This window comes from Eumetopias jubatus, unplaced genomic scaffold (assembly GCF_037043125.1).
Source record: "Eumetopias jubatus isolate StellerSeaLion01/CBP00866 unplaced genomic scaffold, mEumJub1_p1.0 scaffold_12, whole genome shotgun sequence".
NCBI classification, from domain to species: domain Eukaryota; kingdom Metazoa; phylum Chordata; class Mammalia; order Carnivora; family Otariidae; genus Eumetopias; species Eumetopias jubatus.
Genome location: NW_028274818.1, coordinates 113,846,643 through 113,856,662, shown reverse-complemented (window position 1 = coordinate 113,856,662; position 10,020 = coordinate 113,846,643). Strand labels below are relative to the sequence as shown.

Here is a 10,020-nt window from a genome sequence, read left to right as displayed (position 1 = left end):
CCGCTGTTGAAGTTGTCTCTAGCGGTTGGAGTGTGTATTACAATCCCATAGGGAAATGGCAGGGGGGCTACAGTGGTCGGCAGGCTATTGTTATTGATGATTTTTATGGGTGGGTTCCATATGATGAGATGTGAGGTCTTATGGATAGGGATCCTCATTAAGTGCCCGTAAAGAGCGCTTTTTCTGAGTTTAATAGTAGATATATTTTATTATTTTCAATAGCCCTCCTTCTTCTTGGTACCCCAATGAGCAGTGCATTACAATAATGCCTGCATTTTACCCGCGTGCGGATGAGTGTTTGAGAACGGAAAATGTTGGCAATGCCTCTACAAATTGTACACTGGAACATCCAAAGAATAAAATTGTATTTTTGACAACAAAATAGGAAGTATCCTCCTGTGATTCTTAGTTTAAACCAGGGGAGGGGGCCTTTTTTGTGGTATTGGTAATGAGTACCATAGTCCTTCCTAGGGAACATTATCAGACTCTATTGGGAACTTGGTCTTTGTTATTGTGGAAGAATCAGGAGTCGACAGATTATTTGTCTCCTGTTTCATTTTCCAGGAACATTTCCACAATATTTGGTTTCACACCTCTGCCATTGTGAAATCATCCCAGATTTGGCACCAGCTCATCCTTCTGTGCAAAGGGTATGTTTCAACCGAGAAAAAAGCAGCTTCTGGGTGACTGGGAGACTCTAGGATCAGAATGCTGTTGGTAGGCAGTTACTGTGACCCTAAATTCTGAACAAGCTCCTGACACCCAGACTAAATAGAGTTCAGATTTAGAAACTTCAGATAGAAATTTTGTGTCCATGATGACAACTAAAGAACACGTGTGATCCTTAAACCGAACTCTAACCCTTGACTTTAACCCTAAAAGCTAACATGACCCTAAGCCCCAAACTGGAACCCTGAATCTCAAACCTGAAATTGAACCCCACACCCAAACTCTGAACCCAAGCCCTGAATCCAAGCCCTGAACCATGAACCCAAACCCTGAACCAGAACTCTGAGTCATGAGCCCTGAACCCAAACCCCAGCAAGAACCCAAACCCAAATATGACCTTAAACTTTATCCCCTAAGCCCTAAGTCTTAAACCCTAAATCATAAGCCTAAAGCCCTAAACTGTAACTCCAACCATTACCCTCACGCTCACCCAAAACCTTCACTCTCACCCTGATCCTAAACCCAAACCCTGATCTAGAACTCTGACCCAAACCTGAACTTGAACCCAGACCCAAACCCTTGACCACACTTTGTTTATGCATTCACCATGGATGGACAGTTGCATGGTTTCTGCCTTGTGATTATCGTGAACATTGTTCGGGTTGGGGGCTAGGGTTAGGGTCTTGGGCTGGGGTCAGGACCAGGCTTGAGATCAAGTTTGTGTCGGAATCATGTTCAGTCAGGGCCAGGGTCATGTTCAGTGGCACTGTTTGGGTCAGGGACTGTTGTCATTCCGTATTGTTTCCAATTAATTGTTTCTTAGCTATTTTTGGAGAAGTTGGGGGGATATTGGGCTCCATTCAGCTTGAATTTTCAGAATTTAATGGCTTCAGCTGGACCCAGGGAGCGAGCACGTGCTTCCATTGAGCGGGGAGCTCACCTTGTCCTGCACTGCCTCCCCCGCCTGCAGAGGGCGCTCGACCCCAGCTCCCGCCCGGAGCCCAGAGCCCGGCCTGCGCAGCCGCCGGGACAGGGGCGGACCTCCTCAGAACCTGAGGTGGAGGCTTCTGGGGGCCGTGGGGCGCGTCCACGCTGACAGGAGCCCGGCCTCCTCAGGACCCGCTCTGGAGGACGTGGGGTCGCGTCCACACGGACAGGAGCCCGGCCTCCTCAGGCCCCGCCGCGGGAGGAGAAGGTGAGGAGAAGCCGTCTGAGCGGGGACCGCGGAGGGGGCCCGAGCTCACAGGACGCAGCGGAGGAAGGGCGGGTGCGCAGACCGCGGGGTGTCCGTGGCTCTGTGTGCGGTGACGTGGGGTCTCCGGGGTGCCGTGCGCGGGGCTGTCGGGGCTCCCCGCTCCGGCCTCCCTGCTGGCGTCCCCAGTCCACGTTCCTGAGGTGCCCGTCTTGCATTTTCACAGTTCTAACCAGGTTTTGGGGGAGGGTTGTGGAAAATGGGAATTCCAGATGCCACTGCTTCTGCTGCACCCGAGACACGGGGGCTGCTGACTGAATCCTCCCGCGAGTCTCTCGCTACCACGTGGCCTCCTTCAAGGGCCGGTGGGCTCTCCGCGGTGGGGGAACCGGGTCTGGGAGGGCGCGGCCTCCGTCACAGTCTGGTGTCGTCTCTGCTTCCGTGACCTGGTGCCGCCGTGGCGGTTTGAAGAGTCGTGGACTCTGCGGTGATTTCAGAGTGTGGTCAACCGGTCACCGCAGCGCAAATACGCTTTACCTCCACACTCAGACCCCAGCTGTCGTCTCCTTACCACATTTACCACACGGGGTGCTTCAGGGCGTGTTACCCCAAAGAGGGACACTGTCCCGCGGAACCACCACATACCCGTAAATGAGGAAACCATTACACTCTCCACATTATAACCCAGACCACAGGCCCACTTCCACTGCTACCACCTGCCCCACATCCGAAATGGCCTTTTCCATTCAGATCCAGTTTTCTTTTTCTGGAACCGCTCCGAGACTTTCCCTTATTTGCACAACTCTGATGGATTGAAGGATTTAAGGATGGATTTCAAGCCATTTACAGACGGTGCTAATCTGAGTGGTATTTTCTGTCTGGCTTCTGTCACTTGGGCTGTTTTCAGTGTCCATCCACGTGGTGACATGCATCAGTCCTTCGTCCACTTTTCCACCGTGACTAAACATAAATAACCTTTACCACCTAAACATTTCAGGTACACAATGCTCTGGCCTTAGCTGAGTTCCCACGGTTGTACCTCATTCTCCAGAACATGTTCATTCTCCCCGAGGGAGACTCTGCATTAAACACCCAACTCCCCGTGATTTCTCTGGAGAAGGGTCTATCCAAGTCCTTTGTCTATTTTAAAATTAGGTTGTCTTTTTGTTGAGGAGTTGTAAAAGCTCTTTACATATTCTGGACAACAGACTCTTACTAGATACATAATGTACAGATATTTCCTTCTGGGGGCTGTCTTTTCACTTTCAGGATAGTCACTTCTGATGTACCAAGATTTGTAATTTTTTCCAACATTTGTTTTAATAGTGAGGGAGAGAGAGTGTGCGAGCGGTCGGGGGCAGAGGGAGAGGGAGAGAGACTTTCAAGCAGGCCCTACTCTGACATGGGGCTTGATATCATGACCTTGAGATCATGATCTGAGCCAAAATTAAGTTAGATGGTTAACTGACTGAGCCAGCCGGGCGTGCTGAAGAGATTTTTAATTTTGAGGATATTATTTTATCTAATTTTTCTTTCTTTTCTTATGCTTTGGTGTCAGAGCTAAAAGCATTGCTAAATCCAAGGTTATGAAGATTTATCCCCATTTATTTCTTCTAGAGTTTATAATTTTACCTCTTACATTTAAGCCTTTACTTATTTTGAGCTAACGTTTCTATGTGGAATGACGTAAGGGTCCAGTTTCATTCCTCTGCACATGGATAACCAATTGTCCCCCAATGTAATGTTGTCCACCCTTGTCAAAATTCAGTGGACCATAGAAGAAGGGGTTTATTTCTGGTCTCACTTAAATTCCACTGATCTGTATGCATACCTTTTTAAAAGGGTATGCAGAACAATAAAAATTGTTATTTTATTTATTTATTTAAAACATTTAATTCAATTAATTAACATATAATGTATTATTTGCTTCAGGGTGAATGCATACCTTTACAACAGTATCACAACGTTTTCTTGACTATTGCTTTTTTATTAGATTTGAACTTTGGAAGTATGACCTTTCACCTTTGATTATCTTTTTCAAGATTGTTCTGGCTAACTTGTGGTCCCTTGAAATTCCATATGACTGTTAGGATTAGCTTGTGCATTTCTTCCCAAAGGCCTTTGTGAATTTTGTTGGGAACACATTGAATTTCCACATCGCCTTGTGTTCTACTGCCATCTTATCAATAGCATGTTTTTTCCTCACCATGGGGTGTCTTCAGAATTATTTAGGTTTCCTTTACTTTCTTTCAGCAATTTTTGTAACATTCAGTGTACAAGATGTGCACCTTGATTACTTCTATACCTAAAAATTTGTTAATGTTGATGTTCCCTAAAATGGAATTGTTTTCTTAAATTCCTTTTTGGATGATTCATTGCTAGTGTATAAAATAAGAGAGATTTTTGTGTATTGATATTTTGTCCTGTAACTGTGCTGAATTAGGTAACTGGCTGTAATCATTTTTGTTGATTATTTAGGAAGCTCTATGCAAGATGATGTTATCCCTGGTCTCTGATTAGACAGAGTTCTAGTGTTTCCTTTCACATGTGGATGCCTTCTTTCTTGGCTTATCCTTCTGGGTAGAATTTTCAGTACAACATTGAGCAACAGGTGAAAACCAACAACCTGTCCTTGTTCCTGATTTCAGAGTAGAGCTGTCCATCTTCAGACTTAAGCATGGTGTTTGCTAGAGATTTAATGAGAAAATTACTCCTTACTCCTGCTTTCGTGAGTATTTATATCAGCAACAGACTTTGGACTTTGGTTAGAACATTTTCTGCATCAATTAATATGACCACATGATTTATTAAAAATTCATTGTGCTGTATAACATTGCTTGTTTCACTCTATTGAATAACCTTTGAGGTGTTTGTGCAGAGCCACTTGCTTAGGGTGCACAGTCTGTTTATGAGCTCTTGGTTTTGCAATTCTTCTGATCTAGCTTCTTACATCTCTTTTAAGAAAGGTACAGGAATGTATTTTGCTGATTTTGTGGGGTTGGTAATAGTGGTTAGGGTTAGGAGTTAGGGATTAGGTTTAGGGTTAGGTTCTCCCTCTCCTCTGCTGCACAGAACCCATTCTCCTCTGTAACTAGAGTGATATTTTCGGAACATAACCTTTGGGTCTTTCTGTGGTCTGCTCCCCTCCTGCCCATCCTCTCCAGCCTCACCTCTTCCACCACAGCCACCCTTCTGTGGGCCACCCAAGTGTGTGGTCGTCCCACATGTGCCCTGGGCCTGACTACAAGCCTTTGCTTTTGCTCTGCCCTCTGCCGGGATCCCTCTTCTATCCCCCTGCTTCATATCTGGCTTGTTCCCCCATTGGCTGGGTCTGGGCTTGCCCTCTGGTGACCTGACTCATGTCTGCTGGTTGAGTGTGCTTATCCCCTATTTAAATGTAGTGCCCGCCTTCCCTGTGTGAGGGATTTACTAACCTGCTGGGTGTGGGGCAGACACAGGGAAGTAGCCTTAGCGCCTATGCAAAAACATCAGTCTCAGAGGGGCTCACAACGCTTGCCTATAATGGGGGACCTGCTGTCCTCACAGGGGGGAGCAGGTAGTACCCTTAAAGGGCGACCAGCCATGGAACGTGGTTGGACAAGACTTCCAACCTTTTGGGGCCGGGGAGATGTAGACTGGACCTGGAAACTTACACCCTTGGATTCAAGCCTGGGACCAAAGCAAGCCCCCTCTTCTTCCTGGTGTCGTCTTTTGCCTTCCCTGTCCACGGGCTGGACCTGATTCCTGATGTGGCAGAGTTTGAGGGTGACCCCTCCTAGGAATACCAGTGGCTTACTGAGCACCTTGTCAGCAGGATGCCCAGTAGCCTTCCAGGGAGGACCCTACAGGAAGTGGAGACATGTCTGCGGGGGCCAGCGGCAGCCCACTCAAAGCAAAGTGGGACTGGTGTCCGGCCCTGCTGATCCTAGCCGCTCTGTAAGACATAGAAATGAGGGCTGTGCCCAAAGGTGCTTCCTTCCTGGAAGGTGGGGATGGGATCTGCAGGGGGGTGGCCAGTGGAGGGCACCTGCAGGGTTTGCCCAGGAGCTCAGCACAGGCGGAGTGTTCCTGGCTCCAGCATGCTGACTGTGGGGCTGCATGGGTTTCCAGCCTCCAAAGCCTCAGGCTCCCCTTTGGAAGACAGGCTGCTGATGACCCCCATCTCGGGGAACAGATATTAGGGAGGTACTGCTGGCAGATTCCATCAGGAAGGTCAGGAGTTGGCTGTTGCTTAAAGCAGCCCAGGGCCCACCCCCTTGAAGAAGGTGCACATGTCCATGGCCCCCAACTCTGGTGTCCTGCTGCCAGCCTCTTGCAGTGACCCTCTTCCTGCCCTGTCCACTGCCCCTGTGGATACGTGGTCTTCCTGGAGCTGTTCCTGCAGACACCAGAGAAGGACCTCATGGTAGGGCACGGGGTCAACTACTAGGTTTTCACCAATCAGCCGGCTGCCGGGCCCCGTGTGCCCCTCCAGGTAGGCCGAAGTGTGGTGTTCCTCATGGTGGACACAGGGTCACTTACTACGTCTTCACCGACCAGCTGGTTGCTGTGCCCCGTGGGCCACTCTGGGAGGGCCGGAGAGTAGTGGTCCTCGAGGTACACGGCATCCTGCTCTGGCAGGATGTGTCCATGCAGCACAGAGCAATAATCAGCCGCTTCCACGAGCAGCGCTTCTTCTGTGACGTGGAAGACCAGGTGTGCGTGGACGTGGATGCGGGAATGAAGTTCTGGGACCATGTGGGCATGGAGATCCTATCCCCCCTCTTTGGCACCCCACACCCCGTTTTCTACTGGGCAGCCCATGAGGACTTGAGCTACGAGCGCTGGACACAGTCCCAGAGCCACATCCCCAGGGACCAGGGCAACTTTTACTACATGGGGGCCTTTTTTGGGATTTGGTGGTGGAGGTTCCCCGACTGACCTCAGCCTGTCACCAGGTGATGGGGGTCAACTGGCCCAATGGCACTGAGGCCGTGTGGTCCGATAAGTGCCACCTCAAGAGGTACCTGCCAGGCCACAGGCCCACCAAGGTGCTGTCCCTGGAGGACCTGTGAGACCCACGGCTGTTGGGCTGGCCGCCCCATCATTCCCCGGGTCATGAAGAAGCTGAGATCCATGGCTGTGCCCAAGAATCACCAGGACACCCAGAACTCATGAGGAGCTGTCCCCAGAGGAGCTGTGGGACCTGCGGTATTGGGCTGTCCCCTGAAGGACCTGTGGGACCTGCGGCTGATAGGCTGGCCCCTGTCATGAAGAAGCTGAGATTCAGGCCAAGCCCAAGAATCACCAGGACAAACAGAACTCATGAGGGGCTGCCCCCAGAGACCATGCAGGACCCATGGCTGCTGGGCTGGCCCCAGAGGACCTGCGGGACCCGAGCCTGCTGGGCTGGCCCCCCATCATTCCCTGGGTCATGAAGAAGCTGAGATTTGGGCCATGCCCAAGAATCACTAAGATACCCGGAACTCATGAGGGGCTGCCCCCGTCTCCATCAGGAGGTGCTGCCTTGAGCGGAGCCATCAGAGCAGATTCCTACTTCTGTCCCCTTGAGGGAAACAGTGGAACCCAGCACTGCTTGCACGGGCACGCCAGCGCCCCAACCACTCCTGCGCACAGGAGGCCTGCTTGGGGGCATAAGTTCCTCTCTTTGTGGTCACTACATTTTGATCATTTCTGTGTCCTTTACAGCTGTGAACAGCTCCAGTTTTATATCAGATGTTTTTCTGTGTCAATGCTGAGCAACCATCTTAAAAAGAACAATTGAGGGAAAAGGTTTTCTCCGTGGTTCTAAACAGAAATCTCCTGTTGGGGCTGGGAGCAGTCCTGTAGCAGCCATGGACCAGAACAGGTGCTGGCCGGGTCTTCCCTCCCAGTCCTTACACCTCACCGCGGCCATGGGGCTTCAGGGTCAGGGTGCGCCGAGCCACCTCTCAGACCCCCCAGTGCCCTCGCCACCAGAGTCCTTGGCCGTGGCCACTAGCACGGCTTCCAAGAGCGTGGAGTCCCCTGGGCAATATAAGGTTCCCGCCTTGGTTTAAATGGCTATTTCTGTGCTGGTGTTTGTGAAATGTGGGCACTCGCTCCGTCTGGATGTGCGTCCCCTTGGGATTCCTCAGTGCCCACCAGTGGGTTTGCACTTGTGCACTTTCTCTGGACCAGCTGCCTGCACTGTGTCTTAGCAAGCATTTACTGAGCTCAGTCACCCAACAAGGGGCAGAGCATGAGAGCGAGAACTAAGATACAGGCTCCCTGCTCCTGGGCCCTCCAGGGACTCGCGATGGCCTCGACTTCCTGACTCCTTTTGTATTGTGGTATAATGGACATACAGCTGATACCATGAAGCATGTTTCAGTGGCAATAAGTATATTCCCTGTTCTGCACTGGCTACCTCTGTCCATCGCCACAATGTTTTCATCATCCCAAACTGAACCTCTACCCACGAAAGCCTAAACCCCATTCTCCTTCCCCAGCCCCAGCACCCAGCAGCTCCTTCCACCTCTGTGAATGGGAGTGCTCTCCATCCCTCCCAAGTGGGGTCCTCCGGTGTCGGTCCGTTAGGGACTGGCTTATTTCACGTAGCATAATGGCCTCAAGGTCTGTCTCTCTGAGCCTGAACCTGACCCACTTTCCCCCAAAAAGTGTGGCTCAGCCCTCTCCTGTCTGAGCCGAACTTCCTCAGTCCCCTCTGCTCCCCTCACTTTCCTCCTCAGCCTGAAGATGATCCCAGCCAGTCTGCAGCTCTGAAGACCTGTTCAGTCCAGATGCCAGGCACATAACCCGGGGGCCCCGGTCCTCACCTATACCCCATCTGTCTATGTCAGGTTCCTGCTGCCCTCCCCCAACTGACCAGCTGCAACTCCCACAGGTGTCCCCATCTCAGGAGAGGGAAACACCAAGTCCAGACCCTTGGAGTCCTCTGGGACTTCTTGCTTGCTACCAACTCTCCCAGTAGTGAAATGGCTACTGGAGGACATTCAATGTCAAAAAGATTTAAAGGCATACGTGAGTCTCTGCTGCCTAAGGCAATGGATAACAGTTGGGGCAAATAGAAACCAAGCAGAATCAGAGGAAGAAAGGCTGAGGAATGAGGAGCTTTAGGGAAGAAGGGTCTGGAAGCTCTGACGGCCCCTACCTGACCTTCAGATGCTCCTCAGTTACTCCTGTGCCTCTGGTATCTTCCTGGAAACCTGACATGGCTGTTTTCAGACAGCTCGTCCAGCAGCACCCTCAGTTTCTGGGAGGTGAATTTGCTGGAATCCGCAGGGTGTCCTGCTGCCCCACCGGGATCGCGTTTTGAAGGTGCTTCGTCCGGGCATCTGAGGAGCCAAGACTGTGGGTCTGTGACCTGGAGGGATTCTGAGCAGAACTGGTGGGATGGGAGGGCTGTAAGGCCCAGAGGCAGGTTTCCAGAAAGCGCACTGGGGTCCCCGGCATCCTACTGTTTTCGATTCAAAGCCCTGAGATCTTTAAAATGCCAGCAATGTTACAGCATGGGCCAGAGAAGCAAATGTCCCTGTGCACCCAACACCACCTAAACTATTGGGCATTTCTTGTCACTTGAGCTGAGCACAAAGGATTGGGAGTTGGGGCTTGAGGAGGGTCCTGGGCCAGACTTTGTATTTGGGAGACAAAGACCATCCAGACAAGCTTGTGCTGAGCCTGAGGAGGGGGTCTGTTTGGAGACCCCAGTTGCAGGCACGGCTGTCCACGGATGAGCCCTCAGCCTGCCCCAGTGCACCTGCTGCTGGGGGAGAGCCTGCCCCTCCTCTCTGCCTGAGGGCTCTCTCCTGTACCAGGTGCCTCTTTCCCTGCGAGCCACTGCCATCCTGCAGCCTGGGAGGGTGGATACCCTGAGTTCCTCCAGCTGCTGGGGGGGCACCTGCCCCCTCCTCTCTGCCTGAGGGTTCTCTCCTGCATCAGATGCACCTCCTCTCCTGCCAGTCACTGTCAGCCTACAGCCTCGGTGGGTGGATACCCTGACAACCCCCAGCCCGGTGGCCAGAGCCAGTGTGACATTGTTTCCCAGCAGGCCTTTATGCCATGTCGCCACAGTGCTCACTCTCCTCCTGCAGGCTCACTGTGCCACATCCTCCCTCAGTCTCCCTGGGCCCAAGTCTTCTTCTGCTCGTGGACCATCCTTGACCCAGGCTCTACACGCT

General features: G+C 51.5%; 1 pseudogene; it reads left to right on the top strand.

Moving 5' to 3' along the window:
* Positions 1-3,542: 3,542 nt before the first annotated feature.
* On the top strand, positions 3,543-7,018 carry LOC148162944 (histo-blood group ABO system transferase-like; annotated as a pseudogene).
* Positions 7,019-10,020: the final 3,002 nt, after the last annotated feature.